Source organism: Mytilus californianus, unplaced genomic scaffold (assembly GCF_021869535.1).
Source record: "Mytilus californianus isolate M0D057914Y unplaced genomic scaffold, xbMytCali1.0.p SCAF_4, whole genome shotgun sequence".
Lineage (NCBI taxonomy): Eukaryota > Metazoa > Mollusca > Bivalvia > Mytilida > Mytilidae > Mytilus > Mytilus californianus.
Window position 1 is genome coordinate 843168 of NW_026262690.1, and position 12651 is coordinate 855818.

At 32.7% G+C, this 12651-nt stretch overlaps 1 long non-coding RNA gene across 21 annotated transcripts; it reads right to left on the minus strand.

The window, feature by feature from the left end:
- Positions 1–1991: 1991 nt before the first annotated feature.
- LOC127737246 (uncharacterized) lies at positions 1992–10875 on the minus strand. Of its 21 annotated transcripts, none has more exons than XR_007999301.1 (3): positions 10612–10875; positions 9164–9243; positions 1992–2208 (listed from the first exon to the last, which is right to left on the minus strand). It is a non-coding gene; the product is annotated as an uncharacterized LOC127737246 (long non-coding RNA). The 21 variants fall into 21 exon arrangements; XR_007999319.1 differs by lacking the exon at positions 1992–2208 and adding an exon at positions 2252–2307; XR_007999302.1 differs by lacking the exon at positions 1992–2208 and adding an exon at positions 2512–2604.
- Between the last annotated feature and the right edge of the window lie 1776 nt (positions 10876–12651).

Sequence of the window (12651 nt, forward strand, 5' to 3'; positions counted from 1 at the left end):
TAGAAACGTTTCAAAATTATGTTATCAATTAATCAGTAAATCTAGAAAAAAAATATCGATGGATCTATTCAAACATTGCAATCACAGGAATGAAAGTAAGCATATGTTACATTAGGTTTTATGATATTATACAAAAAAAATAATTTAAAAAAAAACTTTAAAAAAAAAATGTGGGTGGCGAACCCACTCTGTCACTAACATGGCATTCTCAAGCCTAACGCGCTAACCACTACACCACGTCGTCATACATTCTAAGACAAGTAAACAAGTGGTATATAAAGTTATAGAATGGAACTTCTGAAGCTAGTCGTCTGCATTTGTTTGAATTTTTGTTTTTTTGTTTTTAACATGTGTAAAGATTTATTACTGCTTTTCGCGTGCTTAATAGTGATGTTTTAAAAGACGGTTTTCGTAAAAAAAAATTCGTCTTTAATTAAAAGCTGCCCTTTTTTTTTTCATAGCAAATGCCAAAACCGACCTGGGTTAATAATAACATTACAAAATCCTTTTTATGTGTTATAACGTTGAAATTAACTCTAAAATAATTTATCAATTAATAGTTATTTTTATTTTCAACCAATTTGTCATGTGTTTCAATAAAAACCGTTGTAAGCACGGAAAAAAACTCTGTCAGCAGTTGACGAAGCTACGGAAAATACATAGACTTTTTATTCTAATTTTTGTTTCTTTTTTCATCTGTAAATTAATTTTGACTTACCTCAATACGTATTCCTCAAGAAAAGCATACTTCAGTTGCAAGTAAAAGATTCACATAATGGTCAACAGTATATATGTCAGAGAAAATAAAAATTACCGAATATGTCACCGTTGCAAAACCTGTAAATCCATATTTCTGTTGGGAAGTGTAACAAACATGCGCAATGTAATTCCAATACACACAAAAAAAAACAACAGAAATATAATTAAATTTGTTCAAAATATTATAAAAAAAAGATGAAATGTAGAAATTGTTTCTATTCTAATATAAGTTCGTGGTAGATTCATCAGACATTTCGCCACAGAATCTATCATACCTCGGGAATGACATTGTCGAATCCGGATTCGCTTGTTAGCAAAAGTTTATTTTTCGATGTGGCCACAGGCCTCGACCACGCTAAAAATTGTTGCAAACGATGTCAAAGTGTCAAACAATTAAAATGAGATTTGAATTACTTTGGTCGAGGCCTGTGGCCAATGCGAAATTTAACCAGGAAGTGTGAAATTCTTCCAGAATTTTGATATTTTGAGCGTTCCGGTTCGACTTCGGGTGTTACGTCACATTAATGATGTCATGAAAATATGATTTTATAACAAAATAACAAACAACGATATAGGTAGATATGTTTTAGCTATAAAGGATCCACCTTGTTTATAATTTATTTTTTGTCATTTCACAGGGCCAATATAGGCACTTCGTGGCCATACTCCTTTGTCAAAATAAGCTTAAAAACAAAGATGATGAATTATTGACTTGCAAGTCAATTATTTAACTTCATTGAGTCCGTATTCATGTGACATTCAATTCAACCCCTTAGCTAGAGATGGGTTACACATGTACTAAGTGTGTTTAGCTACTAAAAGGAAAAAAATGTCAACTTTGAAAGTCAAACAAGGGTGAACAATTTGGTTGACTGATAAAATCCACAAAAAATCATTCTTAAACTGGTAAAAACGATAACTAACTTCTAAGCTAAGATATGATATCAAATAGAATAATCCAATTGCACATGTTCCCTATCTTTTTACATATATACTTATGTTTATATCGAGTATAATTATGACCGTTGGCAGCCTTTAGAGGTCATCTTGATGGTTAGTTTGATGACGTCTAGACTAAAATACACAAAAAATGCTGATACATATTATCAAGTCCATACACTGTTAACTGTTTATTTTATACTTTTGTAATTTAGATTTAAAAAAAAGTTTTAGTATGTTACAAATCAAATATGAGAATTTGAGTCAAATCAGTGACAGCTAATGCCCTTTAACTCATCATATATGTGTATCAATGTTTATAATTGTCCAAGTTTAAACACTGTGTGTTTACTTACCTGGTTTTTTTTTCCCAAAGAATTTGACCAGTTTACTTTGTTTCGTGTGTGTTTTTAATTCTTCAGGTGAAGGAGAACTTTTTATAAGATTACCAATACTTCTTAATGGCCTAGACAGACAAGCTCTTTTTCCTGTAACTGGTGGAGTGATCATCTACAAACGTAGAAAACTTTGTTTAGAGATTAAGTGACCAATACTTCTTAATGGTCTAGACAGACAAGCTCTTTTTCCTGTAACTGGTGGAGTGATCATCTACAAACGTAGAAAACTTTGTTTAGAGATTAAGTGACCAATACTTCTTAATGGCCTAGACAGACAAGCTCTTTTTCCTGTTACTGGTGGAGTGATTATCTACAAACGTAGAAAACTTTGTTTAGAGATTAAGTGACCAATACTTCTTAATGGCCTAGACAGACAAGCTCTTTTTCCTGTAACTGGTGGAGTGATTATCTACAAACGTAGAAAACTTTGTTTAGAGATTAAGTGACCAATACTTCTTAATGGCCTAGACAGACAAGCTCTTTTTCCTGTAACTGGTGGAGTGATCATCTACAAACGTAGAAAACTTTGTTTAGAGATTAAGTGACCAATACTTCTTAATGGCCTAGACAGACAAGCTCTTTTTCCTGTAACTGGTGGAGTGATTATCTACAAACGTAGAAAACTTTGTTTAGAGATTAAGTGACCAATACTTCTTAATGGCCTAGACAGACAAGCTCTTTTTCCTGTAACTGGTGGAGTGATCATCTACAAACGTAGAAAACTTTGTTTAGAGATTAAGTGACCAATACTTCTTAATGGCCTAGACAGACAAGCTCTTTTTCCTGTAACTGGTGGAGTGATCATCTACAAACGTAGAAAACTTTGTTTAGAGATTAAGTGACCAATACTTCTTAATGGCCTAGACAGACAAGCTCTTTTTCCTGTAACTGGTGGAGTGATCATCTACAAACGTAGAAAACTTTGTTTAGAGATTAAGTGACCAATACTTCTTAATGGCCTAGACAGACAAGCTCTTTTTCCTGTAACTGGTGGAGTGATCATCTACAAACGTAGAAAACTTTGTTTAGAGATTAAGTGACCAATACTTCTTAATGGTCTAGACAGACAAGCTCTTTTTCCTGTAACTGGTGGAGTGATCATCTACAAACGTAGAAAACTTTGTTTAGAGATTAAGTGACCAATACTTCTTAATGGCCTAGACAGACAAGCTCTTTTTCCTGTTACTGGTGGAGTGATTATCTACAAACGTAGAAAACTTTGTTTAGAGATTAAGTGACCAATACTTCTTAATGGCCTAGACAGACAAGCTCTTTTTCCTGTAACTGGTGGAGTGATTATCTACAAACGTAGAAAACTTTGTTTAGAGATTAAGTGACCAATACTTCTTAATGGCCTAGACAGACAAGCTCTTTTTCCTGTAACTGGTGGAGTGATCATCTACAAACGTAGAAAACTTTGTTTAGAGATTAAGTGACCAATACTTCTTAATGGCCTAGACAGACAAGCTCTTTTTCCTGTAACTGGTGGAGTGATTATCTACAAACGTAGAAAACTTTGTTTAGAGATTAAGTGACCAATACTTCTTAATGGCCTAGACAGACAAGCTCTTTTTCCTGTAACTGGTGGAGTGATCATCTACAAACGTAGAAAACTTTGTTAAGAGATTAAGTGACCAATACTTCTTAATGGCCTAGACAGACAAGCTCTTTTTCCTGTAACTGGTGGAGTGATCATCTACAAACGTAGAAAACTTTGTTTAGAGATTAAGTGACCAATACTTCTTAATGGCCTAGACAGACAAGCTCTTTTTCCTGTAACTGGTGGAGTGATCATCTACAAACGTAGAAAACTTTGTTTAGAGATTAAGTGACCAATACTTCTTAATGGCCTAGACAGACAAGCTCTTTTTCCTGTAACTGGTGGAGTGATCATCTACAAACGTAGAAAACTTTGTTTAGAGATTAAGTGACCAATACTTCTTAATGGCCTAGACAGACAAGCTCTTTTTCCTGTAACTGGTGGAGTGATCATCTACAAACGTAGAAAACTTTGTTTAGAGATTAAGTGACCAATACTTCTTAATGGCCTAGACAGACAAGCTCTTTTTCCTGTAACTGGTGGAGTGATCATCTACAAACGTAGAAAACTTTGTTTAGAGATTAAGTGACCAATACTTCTTAATGGCCTAGACAGACAAGCTCTTTTTCCTGTAACTGGTGGAGTGATCATCTACAAACGTAGAAAACTTTGTTTAGAGATTAAGTGACCAATACTTCTTAATGGCCTAGACAGACAAGCTCTTTTTCCTGTAACTGGTGGAGTGATCATCTACAAACGTAGAAAACTTTGTTTAGAGATTAAGTGACCAATACTTCTTAATGGCCTAGACAGACAAGCTCTTTTTCCTGTAACTGGTGGAGTGATCATCTACAAACGTAGAAAACTTTGTTTAGAGATTAAGTGACCAATACTTCTTAATGGCCTAGACAGACAAGCTCTTTTTCCTGTAACTGGTGGAGTGATCATCTACAAACGTAGAAAACTTTGTTTAGAGATTAAGTGACCAATACTTCTTAATGGCCTAGACAGACAAGCTCTTTTTCCTGTAACTGGTGGAGTGATCATCTACAAACGTAGAAAACTTTGTTTAGAGATTAAGTGACCAATACTTCTTAATGGCCTAGACAGACAAGCTCTTTTTCCTGTAACTGGTGGAGTGATTATCTACAAACGTAGAAAACTTTGTTTAGAGATTAAGTGACCAATACTTCTTAATGGCCTAGACAGACAAGCTCTTTTTCCTGTAACTGGTGGAGTGATTATCTACAAACGTAGAAAACTTTGTTTAGAGATTAAATGACCAATAATTTTTAATGGCCTAGACAGACAAGCTCTTTTTCCTGTAACTGGTGGAGTGATCATCTACAAACGTAGAAAACTTTGTTTAGAGATTAAGTGACCAATACTTCTCAAAGGTCTAGATAAGTAAGCTCTTCTTCTTGTAAATGATGGTGTGCCTGTCTATGAAAAAAACTGAAAAAAAAGTGTTGAGACCATATGACTAATACTTGTCAATGGCCTGGATTAGCAAGCTCTTCTTCCTGTAACTGGTGGCGTGCCTGTTTACAAATGTAGAAACTTTGTTTAAAGGTTAAATGACCAATACTTCTCAATGGCCTGGATAAGCAAGTTTTTTTTTCCTGTAACTGGTGGAGTGATTATCTACAAATGTAGAAAACTTTGTTTAGAGATTTAAAGACCAATACTTCTCAATGGTCTAGATAAGCAAACTCTTTTTCCTGTTACTGGTAGTGTGTCTATCTACAAATGAAGAAAACTTTGTTTAGAGATTAAAAGACCAATACTTCTCAATGATCTAGACAAGCAAGCTCTTCTTTATGTAAATGGTCCTGCGTATATCTTCAAATGTAGAAAATTTTGTTTAGAGATTAAATGACCAATAATTCTCAATTGCCTAGATAGAGCAAGCTCTTCCTCTTGTAAATGGTGGTGTGCTTGTCTAAGAAAAAAACTTTGTGTTGAGACCAAATAATCAATTCTTCTTAATGACCTGGATTGACAAGCTCTTCTCTTTGTACATCTATAGTAATGAGACGGTACATAAATGGGAGACATCCGTTTCATAAGAATGAGTGATAGTGTATTATACAGAGTAGAGAAAACATGACTGTCAATGGAGGCAAACTTACCTTAAGAGTAGCGAAATTTATCCAAGACTTCTAAAGAGTATATCACCCTTAAGAAATGGTTAATACATCTTTTGACATATAAGCATTATCACCTTTTTAGTAACAGGTTCTTCAACAGTTGTAAAAGCACAAGTCAAAATCACTGTGTAATTGAATGATGCAGATATCAAACAAAATTTATGAGATTCTTGAGCAATTTATATATATATATATATATATAAGCAGGTCTAAAAGGGTACAACATCACCAAAAAAAATAAAATCATGAACAAATGTTAAATATTTCGGATAACTAATATCCTTCATCAGTAAGATGTCAAATGGTTCTTATCTTGACATGTGGTAGTCACACTGTAATAGTGATCTTGATCGTTATACAAATTATCACGAATCAATACGCTGGTAAATTTTTTCAATATTGATGTTTGGGAGTATAAATTCCTTAAAACTGAAAGAGTCCTGTACCATGTGTACTGAAGCCTGAGTTACTGGAAACAAGTGATGGTAGGGACTCATTCTATGTTTTTTCATTAATGCCCTCTGGGGAAACTGTCCTTAACTTCCTTATCCAAAAACTTTACCGAGCAAGTATGTCGGCCCTTGACCAACCCTATATAGCAACACATAACAAACAAATCTATACGAGTGCAGATTAATCAGTACATTTTTTTTGTACACCATTTAATACATTTACACAAATGAAATTATAAATTGCCTAACAATGTACAATATACAAAACCAACAAAAACTGTCCCCTCACTATTATGAGCCACAAAAACTGTCCCCTCACTATTATGAGTCACAAAAACTGTCTCTTCACTATTATTTGTCACAAAAACTGTCCCCTCACTATTATGAGTCACAAGATATCTTTACTCAAAGAAACATCCTTTTGATAATGTTACTTTTCAATTTATAGAAGTGAACACGAGTGGGACACTACAGCGAGAAGGAAAAAGAGAAAACTTTTGGATCCACCAGCTCCATACTTTAGACCCTGATGGTCTAATTGTAAAAGACGAGAAAAGATAGAGGAAAGAAAAAGAATAATTTATTATGTAGCATCGTCCTTAATATCTCTGTAATATTGTCCAAAGTTACCTTACTTCAACAAATAGAAGATAATTCTATTTTTCTTCTAATATTTCCATCCTGAATGACAGCGGATGAAATATTATTATAAAATACTTTATAACCCAGTTAATAATAGATTCAACAATATTAAAAAATTGTAATACTGATAACAGAAAGTCCCAAGATAAAGAATCAAATACTTTTTCAAAGTCAATTAAAAGCAATAAACCTGGAATGTTATGTTCTTCTGTATACTGTAAAACACCATAAATCAATCTAATATTATCACCAATAAAACATCCACTGATGAAACCAGTCTGATCTAAATCAATACTAGCAATAACCCCTGAACCAAAATCTTGCCATCTTTTTTTTTATGTTTGGGTTCATCCATATGGACTGGGTTAGAACATCAGTATTGTTTTCAACTTTAATTATAAATAAGAAAATGTGGTATGAGTGCCAATGAGACAACTCTCCATCCAAGTCACAATGTATAAAAAGTTAACAATTATAGGTCAAAGTACAGCCTTCAACACGGAGCCTTGGCTCACACCGAACAGCAAGCTATAAAGGGCCCCAAAATGACTAGTGTAAAACAATTCAAACAGGAAAACCAACGGTCTAATCTATATAAAAGACGAGAAACGAGAAACACTTATGAACCACGCTAACAAACGACAACCACTGAACAACAGGCTCCTGACTCAGGACAGGTGCATAAAAATGCAGCGGGTTTAAACTTTTTAACAGGTGCCAACCTTCACCCTAACCTGAGACAGTAGTGTAACATTACAACATAAAAAAACACTATAAAATATCAATTGAAAGGCTTAACTTGATCAAAAAGACATTTAAACAAAAACAAGTAAACATACACTGAACTTATTTTGCAACACGGAAAATTTACCAGGATATCATGCCAAAAGGGATTACTTTCTTAGCTAAATAAAGTAATTCATCTGGACTTAAATGTAAAATTTTGTCTCCCCCAAAGTTTTGTATATAACTAAGCAGCAAATGTTTCTAAGGAGAGTAATTTTGTGGATCTCATAATTTATACAGCCAAGAAATTTTCACACTATAGCAAAAATAGTAAATATTAGGCATCTTAAGACCTCCATCAGTGTTCAGACATGACCACGGATCTCTTTTCCATTTAATTCAAGGATTTACCAGTGATAATTTCAAGAAGTTCTCAACTGGTTTGTAAGTAATTTTTCATCCTGTTCTTATTGGGTCTCAATTGAAAAGAAGAAATAAGCAATTTTTTTCAGGATGAAAGACAGTTTGAGTTCCTTGGTAATTTTCTGTATGAGCTAAGCCTACATTCCGCACTACTTTTTTGAAAATTGTTTTGTTATAAATTAGGTCATTTGTTTTCTCGTTTGAATTTTTTTCACATTTTTCATGCCTTTTATAGTTAACTTTATGATATGAGTTAATCTCATTTTTGAAGGTCATACAGTGGCCTATAATTGCTTACTACCATCTTCATTTTTAACTCTGGTGGATAGTTGTTTCATTGGCAATCATACCACATCTCCTCATATTTATATAACGCAAGAATAAAAAATAAATGGGAGTTGTTTCTCTAATCAAGATTTAATTAATTCATACGTTTATTTTTAAGTATGAGGGTTTAATGCTTCTATCATGTCTGTAATCTCTTTATTTTTTGAGACGTCTGAATAGGCTTTATAGGAAACGATTTAATGATAGCTAGCCTATTGTTATCATAAATCTTTCTCTTCAATCATTCAAACATAAGTCTCGATAGGCTTTATCGAAAAGGATTAAATGACAGCTAGCCTATCGTTATCATAAATATTTTTCTTCAAATATCAGTCTCAATCATGTCAATAGGCTTTAGAACAAAGGATTTAATGATAGCTAGCCTATTGTAATCATAAATATCACTCTTCAAACATTAGTCTCAATAGGCTATATAGCAAAGGATTTAATGAAAGCTAGCCTATAGTTATCATATATCCCTCTCTTCAAACATTCAAACATCAGTCTCTACTACATATTTGTATCATTTCACCAGGATCATCATTACCATAAAATCAATTAAAAGCAAATTGTAATTATAACAAGACTTTTAGGTCCAACTAAAAATTGAATTTGGGTGTATGGTACACTGTGTACCATGTCCCTGAATACATGATATACCGGTAACACTGTCATGACTGTAATGAATCTTCACATCACGTCTAGGGGTAATGTTATTTCAATTTCTAAAAAAATGACGTAGTATCAGAAGCATACAAAGTGAAATGCTTCCTTACACCGATTTGGAAATATTGTCATTCTATATACCTTTTTCTTGGTTCTAGTACACAACCATTCATCACATTTCTCAACTGTATTTACAGGATTGTGCTTCCCCATTGTCAAATCTACAAAAAAATATATTGTTCTAGATACATTTATATTGACTTCAACATGTTCAAGTCAGCCATGTAAGCTACAAGTTGTTCAGCTTCTTATGAATCTTTATGTTTGCAGAGTTCTTGAAAAGTTGTGGTCCACAGGACCACCAAGATTTTGCAATGGACCAACTCAATTGTGATATTTAGCAATAGAAATAATAGTGAGTACCAGCAGATTTTCTTCCAACATGTCCAAGGACCACCGGGAAAAAAAGATTATGAGAACTCTGTGTTTGAATAAACAAGAGGCTCATGAAAGCCTTATATCACTCACCTGTAATTTCAGTTTCAGGCATTTGACTTATTTGTAGATCTTACTTTGCTGAACAATTTTGTCATTTACACTTTCTCTCTTTCTATAATAATATTAAAGATAATACATAACCCAAAACTGTAAAATTTCCTAAAAATTAACTATTAATGGACAGAAACCCAACAATAAGTTGGTAGATCTAAACCTGTTTAACACTTTCACCTATGCCAGTTTTGCTCTTACTGCTTTAGTTTTTGAGATGAAAGCCAAAAACTTCATTTGACCCCTATGTTCTATTTTTAGAAACTGCAGTCATGTTTTTGAATGGATCGATCAAATCCCCAAATACAATCTATAAACTAGATACCCTAAGGAACATTCAAATAAAGTTTTAAAGTATTTGACCAAGTAGTTTCAGAGAAGAAGATTTTTGAAAAAGTAATTAGATTTTCACAAAAAATGTAAAAAAAATAACCTTTTTAAGGGTAATAATCCTTTAGGGGCCAATTGACTATTTTGATCATGTTGACTTATTTGTAGATCTTACTTAGCTGAACATTTATTGCCATTTATACTTTCTCTCTATCTATTATAATATTAAAGAAAATAACAGATAAATGTGGATAGTGTCCACATGTGGACACAGATGATGCCTCTGCTTGCATATCATTTAGTTATAAAGGGACATAACTGGAGAACGGTAAAAGTGATGCTACCCAAATTTGAACTTGATCTGAGTTTTTGGTAATAAGCATTGTGTGTAAGTCTCATAACATTAGGTTGAGGCTAATTTAACTTAAGTAGAGAACAGAAACTAAAAATTCAGCAATTTTTATTATTATTATTTTTTCTATTTGTAAACACGCATAACTCTAGATTGTGTATAAGTGTATAAGTTTTATAACATTTGGTTGAGACAACCTAAAGTTAGAGAAGGGAAACGAAAAATTCAGCAAGTTTATAAAGGCATTTTAGCCAAAGGGTCCATATGACAATGTATGAACCTTAAGTGGAGAAGGTGATGAAGATCTGAAACATTTTCTACTCAACTGTACCTTATTAGAAACAATACGACAGTTTACCTTTCAAAACAATTCAAATTCACTGAACTCAAACACTTGTGCTGTTTAGTTTACTGATTGCTGGTAAATTATCTTTTTGTCAAATAAATTATGTCACACACTTTAGTTCACCCATGTAACTTAGTTGGTAGGCCTGCTGAATTTTTGTATCTCTTATCACATTTCTTTTCGTCATCTATTTGCGTAATCGTCGACAACAAAACTATGCCTGTCTAGGTAAGTTTATATAATTGTTGAAAAACAGAGGGAAAAATAATAAATTCAGTGTTAATAAACTTCTTTTTATATAAAGCAAAATCACCATATAATAAACGTTACACCGACGGAGACAAAATTGAATATTATAACATCAAAAGTGGATTTGGGAACAGACCTGTTTAAGTTCAGCAATTACTTTGTGTTCAAAAAATTTAAGATCCATCTAAAACAATTTGGAAGTGTGGTAGAGTGAAATTTAGTATATTTTTGGTAATTGTAAATTTGTAATTTATTGGAATAAAATGATTTTCATACTATTGATAATATGAGGAAGGCGCTACCTTGAATGCCAGCTTACCAAGACTATGTCCTACATATTGATTGATTGTTGGTTTGCTTAACGTCCAGTGGCAAATATTTCATGCATGTTCAGGACGAATGTCCTACATATAGTTTTTGTCTAAAATAAAATAATAAGTTCAGATGGAAAATGTTAAGGGAACGATCATTGAACTTCCAAAGGCAGGATGGAGTATGTTTTTTTTCTTCAAAAATATTCTGATTCCCAAATTGATGAAAAAATATATTAATCAAGCAGATCGAGGACAAAAAAATATTCTGAATCCAGATTATTCCTAAACCTTCTAGTGTTAGTTTTTGACCAAATAATTTTGATTGATAGCGTTGTAGCCCTTTGCGTGAAACTCAAACAAAAATTTATACCCCCACGCGCCCTTTTGAAGCTAAATAGTTGCACCCTTATTGTCCATATTGTTTTCTGCTGAAAATAAATTTATTGTTGATTTATCTAAATGACAATGCACTTCTTGTTCCATTTTCAAATCCATTTTTCTTTCTTTGCAAATTTTACAAAATTTAAAACAATAAGACATTTGTTTAATTTCAAAACCATGAATACTGTTATACAATCCATAACTTTATTAAATTAATTTTTTGTTGATTTTCATGAAAAGGTGGAGGATTTGGAATATCTTTTTCATTAATATCTGAAAGTTGTAGCTGTTTTTTTTATTTAGTATTGCAAACAACGCTTCCTGTTTGTTGAACTATTTTTACTTTCTTAATTAGCTGGATGTTCATATTGTATTCCCAGTTTCCTGCATCTCATATATATGTGATCAGCAAGAGGATCATTCTGGTTGTTAAAAGAAGAGTTTGAATTTACAGTGAGCCTGTTTAGAATAATGTTTTGATCAGGTTTTTCATTTTGATCTAAGCATAAGGAACCATAAATAGGATTGTTAAGTTGATAATCTAACAAAGATTTTGCTATTTTCTAGGATGCTTTTTAAAATTTGAGGGGAGATCACTGCTCAGCAGTATAAATGTATTCCTGATCATCTTCTGTTTGTGGGTTTCTACATTAATTTCATGTACTAATTCAGAGTCAGTTTTATGTCATTTTTGCATTTTGTTTTATTAGCTTACTTTTCAAGTTTTTATACGACGGCAAAATAAAATTCCGAATGGAAATGGAAAATATGTCAAAAATTTGCTTTCGAGTAATGCAATCATGTCGCTGTTGTCCGAAGACACATTTGGTTTCCAGACAATAACTTTAGTTTAAGTAAATGGATATCTATGACAATGTATGAAATTGTACCAGAAGGTTCAACTTCAATACACAAAAGGAAGGTTAGAATTGATTTTGGGGGTTATCATATGGTACAAACAGTTTAGGAGTCAGTGGTCAAAAACAACATTTTTGGGTTTTTTCTCCAAAAATTTACCATTTTGACATTGATTATTTCTCATTTTTATATAAATGCAACAAATACTGATATGGCAGGAGATACACACGAAACAGGGTGTGTAAATTAT